Source organism: Dryobates pubescens, chromosome Z (genome assembly GCF_014839835.1).
Source record: "Dryobates pubescens isolate bDryPub1 chromosome Z, bDryPub1.pri, whole genome shotgun sequence".
Taxonomy (NCBI): Eukaryota; Metazoa; Chordata; class Aves; order Piciformes; family Picidae; genus Dryobates; species Dryobates pubescens.
In genome coordinates this window covers 86,634,632-86,648,707 of record NC_071657.1, presented here as the reverse complement: position 1 = coordinate 86,648,707, position 14,076 = coordinate 86,634,632, and the positions used below count along the sequence as shown (strand labels likewise).

Sequence of the window (14,076 nt, the reverse complement as noted above, 5' to 3'; positions counted from 1 at the left end):
TTCCAATAATTTCTTCTATTCCCAGAAAGGGTCAAATTTAGTGCAAGTGTGTGAGGACACACTTGTATAGCAAAAGCAGGCAGCTTTCTTGCAATGTTCTTTGCATGTTTCCAAACTTGATAACTTTCCAAAGAGCAGGTCTTCAAACCCCTGAAGCCACTGAGGTGTGCTCCCTCTATTTTCCTTCCTGTCCCCCTTTGTGCCCAACCTGCACTTTAAGAGCAGCACTCCTTATGCATCTGAAAGCTATGCTCCCACAGTGTGTAGCAGAAAGATGGGCCATGTGTCCTAGTGACCTTCTGCAATGCAGAGTTAATACATGCTGCATGGACAGCAACCCTCTCAAGTGGAAGGAATGAGCCTGGGAGCGCTCTCTATGGGGCTATCCTACACGGCCAGCTCGACCCCCGACGAATGTTCAGCTCTGGGATCTGCAGGGTGGCAAGGCAGTGGCCAAGGAAACACAGGCACTAAAAATAGGCTTTTTGTGGTAGGTTCTGACCACATTTATTAGCAAGCCTGTGCTCCAGCTGACCACAAGGTCAGCTTCCAAGGGCCTGGCCGTAATTCATTCTGTGTCTGGGCAGGAAATCTACTTGAGCTCAGAGGGTAGTCCAGTAATAAAGAAACATGTTCCAGAACCTGGGGCTAATTTTGCTGTTTTCTTTTACTCTGCAGTCATAGAAGCTTTCTGGAGATGCCTCTTGTGCAAGGAGAAAAAAAAAAAAAAAAAGAAAAAAAAAGCTCTGGGACAGATGGAGGAAAACAGAGTGTGAAAAAGTTTGTGCCTGTTTGAGTCTGGGGTTCTTCTTATCAGACAGACTGAATTTCACTATGTAGGGTACAGAAGCAGCAAGGGGGATCCCAGACCTTGATGAACTCTTAAATGACCTAGCAGCACATAGCAGAGTTTGATGGGGTATCACTGTAGCTGGGGTGAGTTGCCATCTCCAGTACTTCCCTGTAGCTGTTAGACAGCAGGGATGATGGAAAAGCAATGGGGAAATAACTAGGGTAATGAATGCCCAGGGATGGAGTTGATGGACTTTCCTTGCATAGACATCAGAGGGCAACTTGAACTACAGCCAGGTTGTTCTCCTGGCCAGCATGGCACAGGCCAGCACATCAGCTGCCAGCAGATGCAGCAATCCCACCAGGATGATGCTGGTCTCCAGTGGATACATGCACTTGGACTAGCTTAGATCTGAGAAGGAATTAGCAAGGCAAATGAGGCAAAGATCAGATACCTGGCCTTGAATGGCACTCTTCAGAATGATTTAAGCAGGCTCTGTCTCACAGAGAGACTCAGATCCTAATCCCTGCACATAAGCTGCTGGCACTGGAGCCTTCAAGTGAGGGGTGATGTGTCCCCTATGAGTCAAGTTGATTCACCTGCTGGTTGCATGAACTGCCTACAGAAGTGGTAATGACTGCTGGGGGTGGGGCAGAAGTACAGGCAGCTCTGTTCTGCCATGGGTGCTGCCATCCAGAGGTGCCCGTACCTTCAGCAATGCCATCCCCTGCTGCCCAGGTGTTCATGTCTTTTCTTGCAGCTTCAAGGCAGGTCCCTCTACTCATGACATACCTAGGGACTAAGATTCCCCAGATACAGACAGCTCCTTCAGCACACTAAGGGAATGCCACCATCCTCATTCAGCCTGAGGACAGGCTGAGCTGAGACCCCTGACTTTGGCTGCACTGAGCAAAAAGTGACAACATCCTTCCAATGCCAAGACACATCTTTTTGTGGATCTGGCATCATACCTCAGTTCTGGAACTCCAAGCTCTTCACAAAGAAAATTGAACCCATTTTGGCTTCAAGAAGGCTTGCTTCAGGAGCAGTGTGGCCAGCAGGAGCAGGGAGGTCATTGTGCTCCTGTACTCTGCACTGGTTAGGCCACACCTTGAGTCCTGTGTCCAGTTCTGGGCCCCTCAGTTTAGGAAGGAGGTTGACTTGCTGGAGCGTGTCCAGAGAAGAGCAACAAGGTTGGTGAGGGGCTTGGAGCATAAGCCCCATGAGGAGACACTGAGGGATCTGGGGTTGCTTAGCCTGGAGAAGAGGAGACTCAGGGGTGACCTTATTGCTCTCTACAACTACCTTAAGGGAGGTTGTAGGCAGGCAGAGGTTGGTCTCTTCTCCCAGGCAGCCAGTACCAGAACAAGAGGACACAGTCTCAGGCTGTGTCAGGGGAGGTTTAGGCTGGAGGTTAGGAGGAAGTTTTACACAGAGAGAGTGATTGCCCACTGGAATGGGCTGCCTGAGGAGGTGGTGGGGTCACCGTCGCTGGGGGTGTTCAGGGCGAGGCTTGACAGGATGCTTGGTTGCATGGTTTAGTTGATTAGGTGGTGTTGGATGATAGGTTGGACACCATGATCTTGAAGGTCTCTTCCAACCTGGTTTGTTCTATTCTATTCTATTCTATTCAAAGAGTGAGGGATGTTGAGGCAGGTAAAAGCTACCACAAACCTTGCTTCCTAATTGGAGGGAGGGTCTGAAAATACTTCCAAACCAACTCACATGCTGAACAAGGCTGCAGTCTGGAGTGAGGCTGGTATTTCAGCCAGCTGGATAATGAGAACATCCAGAGTTAGAAATTATTAAAAATTGTAATTGCTAATGGGAAATTAATTGTTAATGGGGAACTATCATGGCAGGGGGGCGTTCCCAGTGCGGCCCCACGGGGATCTGCTCTTGGCCAATTGCTAATTACATGTTTTATCAATTATCTGGAAGGCAACATAAAACTGTTGTTGGCAAAGTTTACCAATGACACAAGGCTGGTGTGTCTACGGAAAGGAGAGGTCCACTGCACACAAAGCTCTGGAGCAGTTAATACACTAGCTTTCCTGCATCATGGGCATGTGCTTTATGCAGCCTAACACAAGCCCATTCATTTCTAGTGGAGGAATGTAGGTCAGACATACAGAAGGCAAGGCTGCCTCCTGGAGAGGACAAAGCTGATAAAGTCTTGGCAGGAGCCACCCAGACATGAAGTGTCATTGTGCTGTGATGAGAGCAAAACTTGGCCGGCGACACAAGGTGGTGTCATGGCAGGGGGTGGGGGGAAGGTGCTGTGTAATAATGAGACAGAGCTTTCTCCTACACTGGCTCCAGCCCATCCTTTGCAGTAAGCACACACCACCTCCAGCCTCCCAGCCAGCTGCTCAGCACACACACATGCAGTCCCTTTGACCTTATGTTCCCCAGTGAGTGCCTGTGCCTTGGCAATTACAAAAATTCCCAAACACTCTGTTGCACATGCATCCTGCCCTGGGGAACGGGTGGAAAAACAAACAACAAATGACATATGTTAGTCCTGTCGCTTAATGCATGACTGAAGGGTGCTCCAACAGCGTGGTGAGAGAGGAGAGGAGAAGAGAGGAGAGAGAGGAGAAGGAGGGAGGACAGAGGGGAGGATCTTCTGTTTATATATTTGGAGAGACTACTCCTGCAGCACAGGGTGACTGGATACACATCTCCCCTGCACACCCACAGGCACAAGACCAAATCTCAAAACCCAGGTCTATCACACCTGCACACATCAGACCCATCACACCACTTGTATCCAGGCACCTTAACTGAACAACTTCTGCACAACAATCAAAACCTACTCATATGTCTGGAAACAAACCTCATGTTCTTGTGTGAATCTTTGAACTGTCTTCTACACATGAAACTCAGAGAACACCCTCACAAGTAAAGCAACTGGTTTAACCCTGCAGTCAGGCAGATGCTCTGGGCAGTTGCACGGATTGATTGATGTGGGAGGGAGCAGGGTCCAGAAGGAGCTGGTTGCACCCCTATCAACCAATAAATGCCACATGGAGAAGGTCGGACAATGAGGGTAGGGAAGAGAGGGACACATTGGCAGTTAGCTTCTCTTTGAGAAGCCCGTTTGCATGGCCTTGCTGTGCATTTTGAAGGCTGTTTACTGGCCCAGGCTTTGTCTTAGCTGAAATGCGGGCAGCATGTCTAACGAGGCAGTCTAACATGCAGGCTGGAGCTCCTGAGAGGCTTTGTGCACAACCGATTGCAAAAGATTAGCGCCAGGACTTAAGAGAGCAAGAGGGAAGGGAAAGTAGTGAAACAAAATCTTTCTTTTCCTTGGTTGAGGAACAATGGGGGCTAATTGCTTGTTGCTAGTGAGAAGGAGGAGATAGTAGCTTCAATAAATTAACCCAGGCATGTGGCATCTGAAATGCATTCATTTCCAGAGACATTTATCTCTTTGTCTCCTCTCCTGGGTGAAAACATAATTATTGTTTAAACATGAGTTAATCCAGCAAGGTGAGGATCAATAAAGCAGAATTACTCCCCTCTTAAAAGCAGCAAAATCTCAGTCTGGGATAGATGTGGACATAACTCTGGCAGAGCTGAGGGATGGGGAAGATGCTTTCATTGTGGCAGGAGCCTGGGAAAACATAGTTCTCTCTTTCCAGGACTGCTGTAGCACTTGGATCTACTGTGAACAGCCAAGCTCTGTAACAGGCAGTCACAACAATGAACAGAGAGAACTGCAGCCACCCAAGGGCATGTACACTTTGTGGCCTGACATGTGGTTAGCCATCCCCACCATGTATGCTTTTCCCACATAAGGAGCTTTGGCAAAGCTCCAGGGCTCATGTTGTGGCCTCTCCTTTAAGGGCTCCTGGGATTCATGTTCTGGCCTCTCCTTTGAGGGTGCCCACGTTCTGGAAGGGGGTTCTGCACCACAGGGCCACACACCAGCACTGTTCTCACACAATGGAGTCCCTGGCCAACCAAAGGTACAAGTGCCACAGCAGGCAGCATTGCTTCTGTGCTCTTCTCAGCTTTCCTCATCACATTCCTCCACTCTGAAATGAATTGGCAGCAACCACTGCCTGGAAAAGTAAACACACTCATGGTGATGGGGAGGACAACAGGTGCTCATGCATGGTCTTCAGCCAGTGCTACTTCCTCTGTCTGCTCCCACTTTTCTTGCAGCTCCTGTCCAGTCCTTTGTACTGGCTGGGAGCTTTGTGGATGGGGACAGCCCTGTGACAACCCAGAGCAATGCCTACCTCTGGATGCAAGCTGCCACCTATCTGGAGGCCCTCTTTGAAGCTGGCTTGCTTTTTGTGCTCCCCATGCACTGTGGAGACATCCAAGGACCACTTGTTCAGAGAGTCCAGGAGCATGGTCAGGCACCACCTTGCACTAACCTGTTCAGGCAGCTAATCATAGAATCATGGAATAGGAGGGTCTGGAAAGGGCCTCTAGAGATCTTGGAGCCCAACCACCCTGCCAAAGAAGGGTCACTTAGAGCAGGTCACATAAGAATGCATTCATGGCTGTTTTGAAAATCTCCAGAGAAGGAAACTCCACAGCCTTTCTGGACAGCCTGTTCCAGTGCTCCATGTACTAGCCCCATAGTAAAGAAGTTTTTCCTTGTATTAAGGTGGAACTTCCTGTGTTGCAGTTTGTGTCCATTGCCCCTTGTTCTGTCACAGGACACCACTGAAAAGAGCCCAGCCCCATCCTCACAATCTACACCCTAAAGGTGGATAAGATTCCCTGTCAATCTTCCCTTCTCCAGGCTAAAGGGTTTCAGGTCTCTCAGCCTCTCCTTGTAAGACAGATGCTCTAGTCCCATCAACACAACTCTCCAGATGTGGCCTCACTAGGGCAGAGGAGGAGCAGAGGAGGACCTCGACTGGCCACAAGGGCACATTGCTGTCTCATGAATAACTTATTGTACACCAGGAGTCCAAGGTCCTTCACCATAAAGCAGCTTTCCAGCAGCTCAACCCCTAACCTACACTGATACATGGGGTTATTTCTCCTAAGGTGTAGCACTCTAGACTTATCCTTGTTGAACTTTATTAGCTTCCCTTCTGCCCAGGTCTCCAGTCTGTCCAGATCTCACGGCAGCACAGCCTTACAGTGTGTCAGCCACTCCTCTCAGTTTCTTAGCATCAGCAAACTTGCTGAGGGTACACTCGGTTCCTTTATCCAGGCCACTGCTGGGGAACACTACTAGCTACAGGTCTCCAGTTGGACTCTGCACCCTTGGGCACAACCCTCTGAGCAGTGTTGCTTAGCTAGTTCTCAATCCACTTCATTGTCCTCTCTTCTCACCCACACTTTTTGAGCTTACCTGTGAAGATGGGATAGGAGACAGTGACAAAAGCCTTGCTAATGTAAAAGTAGACAGCACCTACTGCTTTCCCTGCATCTACCCATTCAGTCACACCACCACATAATGTTATCAAATTCGTTCAACATGATTTCCACTTGGTGAATCTATGCTGACCACTCCTGATAACTTTGTTTTCTTCCATGTGTTTAGACATGACCTCCAGAATGAGCTGTTCCATCACCTTTCCAGGGAAGGAGGCGAGTAACTTGTGTCCAGCAGGTCTTTGGAGGCTCTCCTCCCCTCTATTCTGCCATGGTGAGACCACACATAGTTTAGCCTAGAGAAGAGGAGGCTCAGGGGAGACCTCATTGCTCTCTACAACTACAAGTGGGGTTGTAGCCAGGAGGGAGTTGTCTCTTCTCTCAGGCAGCCAGCACCAGAACAAGGGGACACAGTCTCAAGCTGCACCAGGGGAAGTTTAGGCTCGAGGTGAGGAGAAAGTTCTTCACTGAGAGAGTCGTTTGCCACTGGAATGTGCTGCCCAGGGAGGTGGTGGAGTCACCATCCCTGGAGGTGTTCAAGAGGGGATTGGACATGGCACTTGGTGCCATGGTCTAGTCATGAGGTCTGTGGTGACAGGTTGGACTTGATGATCTTTGAGGTCTCTTCCAACCTTGGTGGTACTGTGGTACTGTGATACTATGTCCAGTTTTGGGCTCCCCTGTTCAAGAGAGTCAGACATCTGCTGGAGAGAGTCCAACAGAGAGCTATGAGGATGACCACAGGACTCAAACATCTCTCCTGTGAAAACAGGCTGAGAGAACTGGGACTGTTTAGGCTTGAGAAGAGAAGGCTGAGAGGGGATCTAATAAACACCTATAAATACCTGAGGTGTGGGTGTCAGCATGAAAGTGTCTCTTTTTGGTGGTGCCCAGTGATAGGGCAAGGAATAACAGATGCAAAGTAGAACACATGAGGAGAAAATCCTTTACAGTGAGGGTGATGGAACAAGCTGCCCAGAGAGGTTGTGAAGCCTCCTTCACTGGAGACTTTCAAAACCCACTGTAAGAGACTAAACCTTGTCTTTCTTGATGTGAATCAACAAAGACAAAATCATCTTTGCTCCTATCCCAGATGATAGCTACCAAGGGAGGGGACGGTGAAAAGACCCTCTGGAAACAGAAATGTGTAGTGGGCCACTGGTTAACGACTCTCTGGAATGTGCATAAAGATCCTCTTTACCCATCAACTACCCAGGAAAGGGAGGATGGTGAAAAGGACAATGGATTCACCACCTGGACACATACCTAAAAAACCTGTGACTAAAAAAAAATAAATTTATAAAAGACCTGCTCAGGAGAAGAAAATACAAGGAGAGAAAAGGACAAACACAGGAGAAAAGACATCACCATGTAGCCTGGAGGCAGCAGACCAGGAGGAACCCTCTCTCCGTGTCCTAAGTTCTGCCTACTGCAACTCATAGAGCTGAAGACAGACACCACATGCTGGAGGCTGCTCAGAGAAGGACTTGGGCTTGGACTTTGGGATCTCTCCCTCTCCTCCTCCAGGGAAGACAGCACAAGCCAAAAGGGACGACATTTCTTCCTAGCCAATGTGGCAGTACTGTTCCTTGGCCCCAAACCATCTTAGGGGGGGTGGGAAGCGTAGTAATGTAATTCTTTTCTCCTTCTCTCTCTAGCTCCATTTCCCTCTCCCCTCTCTCCCTCCCTTCTACTGTTTCATCTACTTTATTCTGTTAATAAATAGCCTTGCTGTTGATATTTTGGCCTCATAACACAGAATATTCAAAGAGAACTGAATCTCTTTACCTCTCTGTACCAAGACACCCATCTGGATGCATTGCTGTATAGCCTGCCTGAGGTGATCCTGCTTTGGCAGGGTGATTGGACTTGATTTCTGGAGGCCCCTTGCAACCCCTAACGTTCTGTGATTCTGTGATTCCTGGGTCCTCCTTCTTGGCCTTTTTTGAACACTGGAGTGACACTGGCTTTCTTCCCATCCTCAGGCACCACTCCCATTCTCAATGATCTTTCAAAAATGATGGAGATTGGCAACAACAACATCAGCCGGGTCCCTCAGCACTTGCAGGTGCTTCCCATCAGGGCCATGGATTTGTGTTTGTGCAGTTGGCCCATATGATCTCTGACCCAGCCCTCATCAACCAAGGGAAAATCTTCTTTCCACCAGGCTTTCTCTCTAACTTCCAGGGTCTGGGATTCCTGAGAGCTGGACTTAGCAGTAAGGACTGCAGCAAAGAGGGCATTCAGTAACTCTGCTTTCTCTGCATTCAGTAACTCTGCTTTCTCTGCATCCTCTGTCACCAGGGCTCCCACTTAATTCAGCAATGGGCCCACATTTTTCCTACTCTTCCTTCTGCTACTGACGCATTTGAAGCCCTTCTTGTTCTCTTTTACTGCCTCTGCCAGATTTAATTCTAAGAGGGTCTTGACCTTCCTTGTTGCATTTCTACATTCCTATAATCCTCCCACATGACCCATCTCTTTTTCCACATACTGTGAACTTCTTCCTTCCATATGATTTTTTTTCATCATCTCTCTGCTCATCCATGTAGGTCTCTGGCCTGCTCTACTCACTATTTTACTCACAGGAGTGCATCTATGTTGAGCTTAGAGGAAGTTATGTTTGAATATTAACCACCTCTCTTGGTGCCCCCCACACCTTCTAGAGTCTCAGCCCATGAGATTCCCCCAAGCAGGTCTTTGAAGAGGGCAATGTTAGCCCTCCTGATGTCCAGGACTGCAATCCTACTTATTGCTCAGTTTCTCCCTCACATGATACTTAACTCTACCATGTTGCAATCCCTTAAAGTCTCCTCTCTTTACTCCCTGTTTCCAATTTTACCCAGCACATTGCCTTTTTGTTAAGCTGAAGAGCACTGAGGTGGCTGTTCAAAGAAGCCCTGTGCCAGCTGCCCCAGTTAGACTGGTTCTCCAGCTAAGCACACTTTCAGTGCAACATCAGCAATCCCACCCACACCGAGCACACTGTGGAGTCTGCCAGAGCCACCCCGCATGAGGGGCTAAGCATCAGGAGATAGCTGGTTTAGCAGCAATAGAATTAGCTATGAGCACACTATGCAACTCCCAGCTGATGGCAGTGCTGGTTGCTCCAGTGGAACTCATGGTCCAACACAGATGCCTCAAAAAAGATGAAACCAAAGACTCTATGCTGGAAGCAATTCCCATTTGATGACTTGAGCTGTTCTGGGGGTGAACACACAAACTGAGAAACTAGGGAAGTTTCTCTTCAGATGTGGCATCCCCTGCATGCAACCAGGCATTCTGCCCTATCCAAATACCTCAGGGAGGGTGACACAAGGGGCTGTGCCATGGGACAATCCCTCACAAACACCTTTTTCCCCTGTCCTTCTGCCATTCCTTGCAGCAGGACACCCAGAACCCACTCCTTGAGCCAGCACATTAAAGCCATACCCTGAATATTCCCCTGTGATGGCTCCACTCTCCCATCACACAGTGCCCACCCCTGTGGGTAGCTGGAAGTGGTGATGTCCAGTGGGATGGTGCAGATGCAGCTTTCAATGGAGCTCTGCAGCCTGAAGGAGGAAAAGTACCCAAATCTGCTGACCTTTCAGCCCCCCTGCCCTCTGAACCCTGGGGAGCATCCCCAGCCAGATGAACCCTTCACTCAGCGAGCTCCAAGCAAAAAGGGTAAAGGTGAGCAGTAGAGGGGTTAATGCATGGGCCCAGTGTTGCTTTTATTAATTCATGTGGCACTCTGCAGGATGCTCCAGTAATCACCGGGGTACATGTGAAAGCCAGGAGCGGGTGGCCAGGCTCCCTGCACCATGCTCGTGCTCGCTTAACAGCTTGTCACACCCTCCTCACTCAAGTATTCAGTGCTAATGCATCTTTTAAAGTGCTTCATGAGCTATTAAAGTCGAGCGTGTCTCAAGTGCATGATAAATGGACTTTATGCCAGTGCCTTCCCCCCACTCCACCCAGTCCCTGCCACCAGTGTGATTAATCCATCTTCCCATCCCACTTTGCTATGCTTTCCCAGTCCAAGTGCCTGGATGGTGGGGGCTGAGCCCTCTGGGTTGGCTGGTGAATGGAGGCTACAACGGGGCACGGGGATGATCTTGGAGGGGAAAGAGGCACACCGCCTGGATCTCAAATGTGGGACAGATGCTCTGCAACTTCACCTGCAGCCTCTCAAGGCTGAGCACAGAGAGCTGCTGCTTCAAAGTCCCTGCTTAGTGCATCACCTTGATGTTTCAGAGAAGTGTTCGAAAGTGAAACATGGTGCCTCTGTGAAACATCTTGCAGGCAGTCCTGAAGTGCCCCACCCCCAGCTCTGACACCCCATTTTCCCCACATGCTTTTTTATGTCCTGCAGTACAGAGCAGCCACTCTGACTCCTGCACATGGGGAAATCACTGCCTCTCTCTGTACATCCTGTTCACATACCTGTTGAAGCACAGGACTCAGCAGCTCAGATTTCCAGCTGGTGCCCTAGACATCTTCCTCTCAGATGCAGCCAGACAGGGGTAAAATGATGGACATAGAAGCAGGAAGGTTATGTTGCCAAATTCCTGAATCCTGCTGGATTACAGAGCAGAAGGTGACAGCTGTTGCAGGGTGGCTGCCCAGGTGTCTTACCTGGGCCCATGCTCTCCGCACCAGTATGCAGTTGCCAGCATGTGTGGTCCTGACCAGTGTTGGTAGGGAGCAGAGGTTATTTCTCTGTTTAGACGACACATTTCAGCTATGTGTAAACCTGAAATACCTGGCATTTCTGTATTTTGTGCATCTCCCTGTACAACAGGTCTGGGCTGGTGTCCCCATAGCACAAAGAGAAGCATCACAGTGCATCTCAGAATGCTCTGGCAGCCTTGACACCAGGTTCTTCAAGGCTTCCCAGGCAGCAGTGCTGCAAGCACAACAGGAACCAAGCAGCATTGCTTCTCTGCAGGAAGCATCTCACCACCACAAGCAGCACACAGCCAGTACCCAAATGCTTCAAGCAGGTGCCCTGGGAAGGTTCTGGGAATGCTCCTGCCACACCACCCACCAAGTTCCCTCCACATCCAGAAAATGGCTGTCCTCATGTGATGGAGATGTGCTGCCAGCTGCCACAAAGCCCATCTGCTTCGTGTCCAAGCTGGCAGCTTCTAGGAGTATAAATCCACCCAACTGGATTTAGGGCAGCTCAACTGTGCACACTGGCTGGGTTCCTCAACCCAACAGAGCCCATGGATGCACAGGTGACTTTATTAGAATTAATCAGCAAAATTCCCTTCTATAATCCACTAAAAGCAACTGAAGGCATGCTTACTGCCAGTAAAACCAGGGAATTTGGGAGATTATAGAATCACCAAGGTTGGAAGAGACCTCAAAGATCATCAAGTCCAACCTGTCACCCAAGACCTCATGACTAATCCCTCATTCTGTCCCATTTTTGCAGTGCTGCCACAGCAGATGACCCCAGAATCACAGAAAACATCTGGTTGGAAGAGACCTCAAAGATCACCCAGTCCAAATTTCAACCCATTTTAGGGTCAATCCTAAACTATGTCCCTAAGCACTAGGTCCACATGCTGTTTAAACATCTCCAGGGACAGTGACTCGACCACTGCCCTGGGCAAACCACTCCAATGTTTGAGAACCCTTTCAGTGAGGAAACATTTCCTAACATCCAGCCTGAACGTCCCCTAGCACAGCTTGAAACCATTTCCTCCAGTCCTGTAGCTTGACACCAAGGACCATCTGTGGTGAAGGCACATTATGCCCAGAATTATGCCCCAGATACTGAAACTTATCCCAGCGTGTGTGGACACATCCCCCTCCTTTCCTGAGAGGAACAAAGACCAAGGTGTCAGCCAGGTGGCACAAACAACTACATGCTAATACCAAGTATGGGCATAATTCTAGCTTCATGTTTTCTATAGGCTAAAGCTGGTTGTTTATGAGAGTGTCCATTGGTCAAATCCACTCCAACTTGTAAACAAGTTGCCCTCTTTCTTTTTGCTCTCACTGCCAAGCTTGTTGCTTTTGTGCTTAAGCCTTTGATGCTAAACTCCACAGCCATTGCTAATAAGTCTTCTCACTCCCACATGCAAGCAAACCAGCGGCCTCTGCAAGACGAGGAGAAGCCTGTCTTGCCTCAGCCCTGAGAGTCTCCAGAGGAAGCACCCTTGCTGAAAGCCTGAGATGCTACAGCGTTCTATTGCTAGCCCCACCAGTCAGAAGAAGAGCCCACTGTGTCTTCAAGAGGACTGGATCCCTGAGAGTAAGACTGCCCAGATGACAGGAAAGGGACTAGCCGAGTCCGGCAGGCCGAATGTCTGCCTCAGCCTTAAAGCAGCAGACTGATGAGCTACAACCGTGTGTACTGGCTTGCATAATGCAGGAGCAGTGCATAGCTGCATGCCTGCATGACCCGGCCATTGCGGCAGAGAAGAGGAGCCAACACTTCTGCCACTCCATGCCCCAGGGAAACCCAGAGCACCGTCCGTGCCTGTGCTCCAAAGCCAGGACCGCTCTGAGAGGGTCCCGCCCGCTCCTTTGAGCCAAGCAAAGGGGAAGCAGCCGCTCCGCACAGCCGCTCCGCACAGCCGCACCTCTTCCCTGGGGCCGTCCACGCCGGCCCTGAAGCCCCTTGCCGTAGGGCCAACCCCACCTAGAGACCAGGCCTACTGGCCCTGCCAGGCCGACCCCTCAGGACCGCTCCCTGCTGTCCGGAGGGAGCCACCTGAGTCCTGCGAAGGGAGCCTGCCTACCTGCTAGCCTACATTCTGCCTCCTCTTCACTGCCACGGGAGGCAGAAGGTTGCCCCCACCGTCAGTGACTGGACCAGCCCAGGAGCCAGCCCCAGCAACAGCAGCCTGCTGCAGTCTAGCAGCTAACCTCGCTGCAAAGGACACAGTGTACCTTCCACGTGCTTTCCACTTGCTAACACTCAGTTTAAAGCTCCCGCACCTAGCAGTGTAACATTTCCAGTTCAAGCCTCTGAGACATTGTAATACCCTCTGTACATAGTTAAGCAGCCGCCAACGTCCTGTCGAGGCGCCGCCTGGTGGACAAGTGCCAGAATTGCACCCTTTGGTCTTTTAAGACATTATTTCTCTAAATATTCTAATTGGGTCCAAATTGTAAATACTAAACCACTTATGGGATGTATTTCACAATCGTGCACTAGAATCTGTATGTAAAATAGTGATACATCTGTTATTAGTAATTTTAATAATTAATAAAATTACTACTTATATAATTAATATTTCATGTTAATAAATTAATAACCTCTTCATCACACCATCTTGCTCCAACCTGCCTTCTGGTAGTTGTAGGGAGTGATGAGGTCTCCCCTCAGCCTCCTCTTCTCTAGACTGAACAACCCCACTTCCCTCAGATGCTCCTTGTAGGCCATGTGCTCCAGGCTCTTCATGAACCTCCTTGCCCTTCTCTGGACAAGCTCCAGACCTCAATATCCTTCCTGTAGTGAGGTGCCCAGAACTGAGCACAACACTCGAGGTATGGCCTTGCTAGTGCTGAGGGCAGGGGGATGATCCCCTCCCTGTTCCTGCTGGCCACAGTGTTTCTAACACAAGCCAGGATGCCATTGGTTTTCTTGGCCACCTGGGCACACTGCTGACTCATATTTAGTTGACTTGGTACTTGGCCTTGTTGATCTTCATACAGTTAGCCTTGGCCCATCAGTCTAACCTGTCCAGGTCCTGCTGCAAAGCCTCCATACCCTGTAGCAGATCAGCACAGCCACACAGCTTGGTGTCACCTGCAAATTTCCTGAGGATGCATTCAAACCCCCCATCCAGATCATTGATAAAGATATTAAAGAGGACAGGTCCCATTACTGAACACTGGGGGACACCACTAGTGACTGGGTGCCAGCCAGACTGAACTCCATTCACCACCACCCTTTGGGCCTGGCCACCCAGCCAGTTTTTACTCCAATG

The 14,076-nt window shown here is 49.6% G+C and overlaps 1 protein-coding gene across 2 annotated transcripts in view; it reads right to left on the bottom strand.

Moving 5' to 3' along the window:
* Window positions 1-14,076, bottom strand: part of CNTFR (ciliary neurotrophic factor receptor) — a 239,180-nt gene that overhangs the window by 87,066 nt on the left and 138,038 nt on the right. The window lies entirely within an intron of this gene.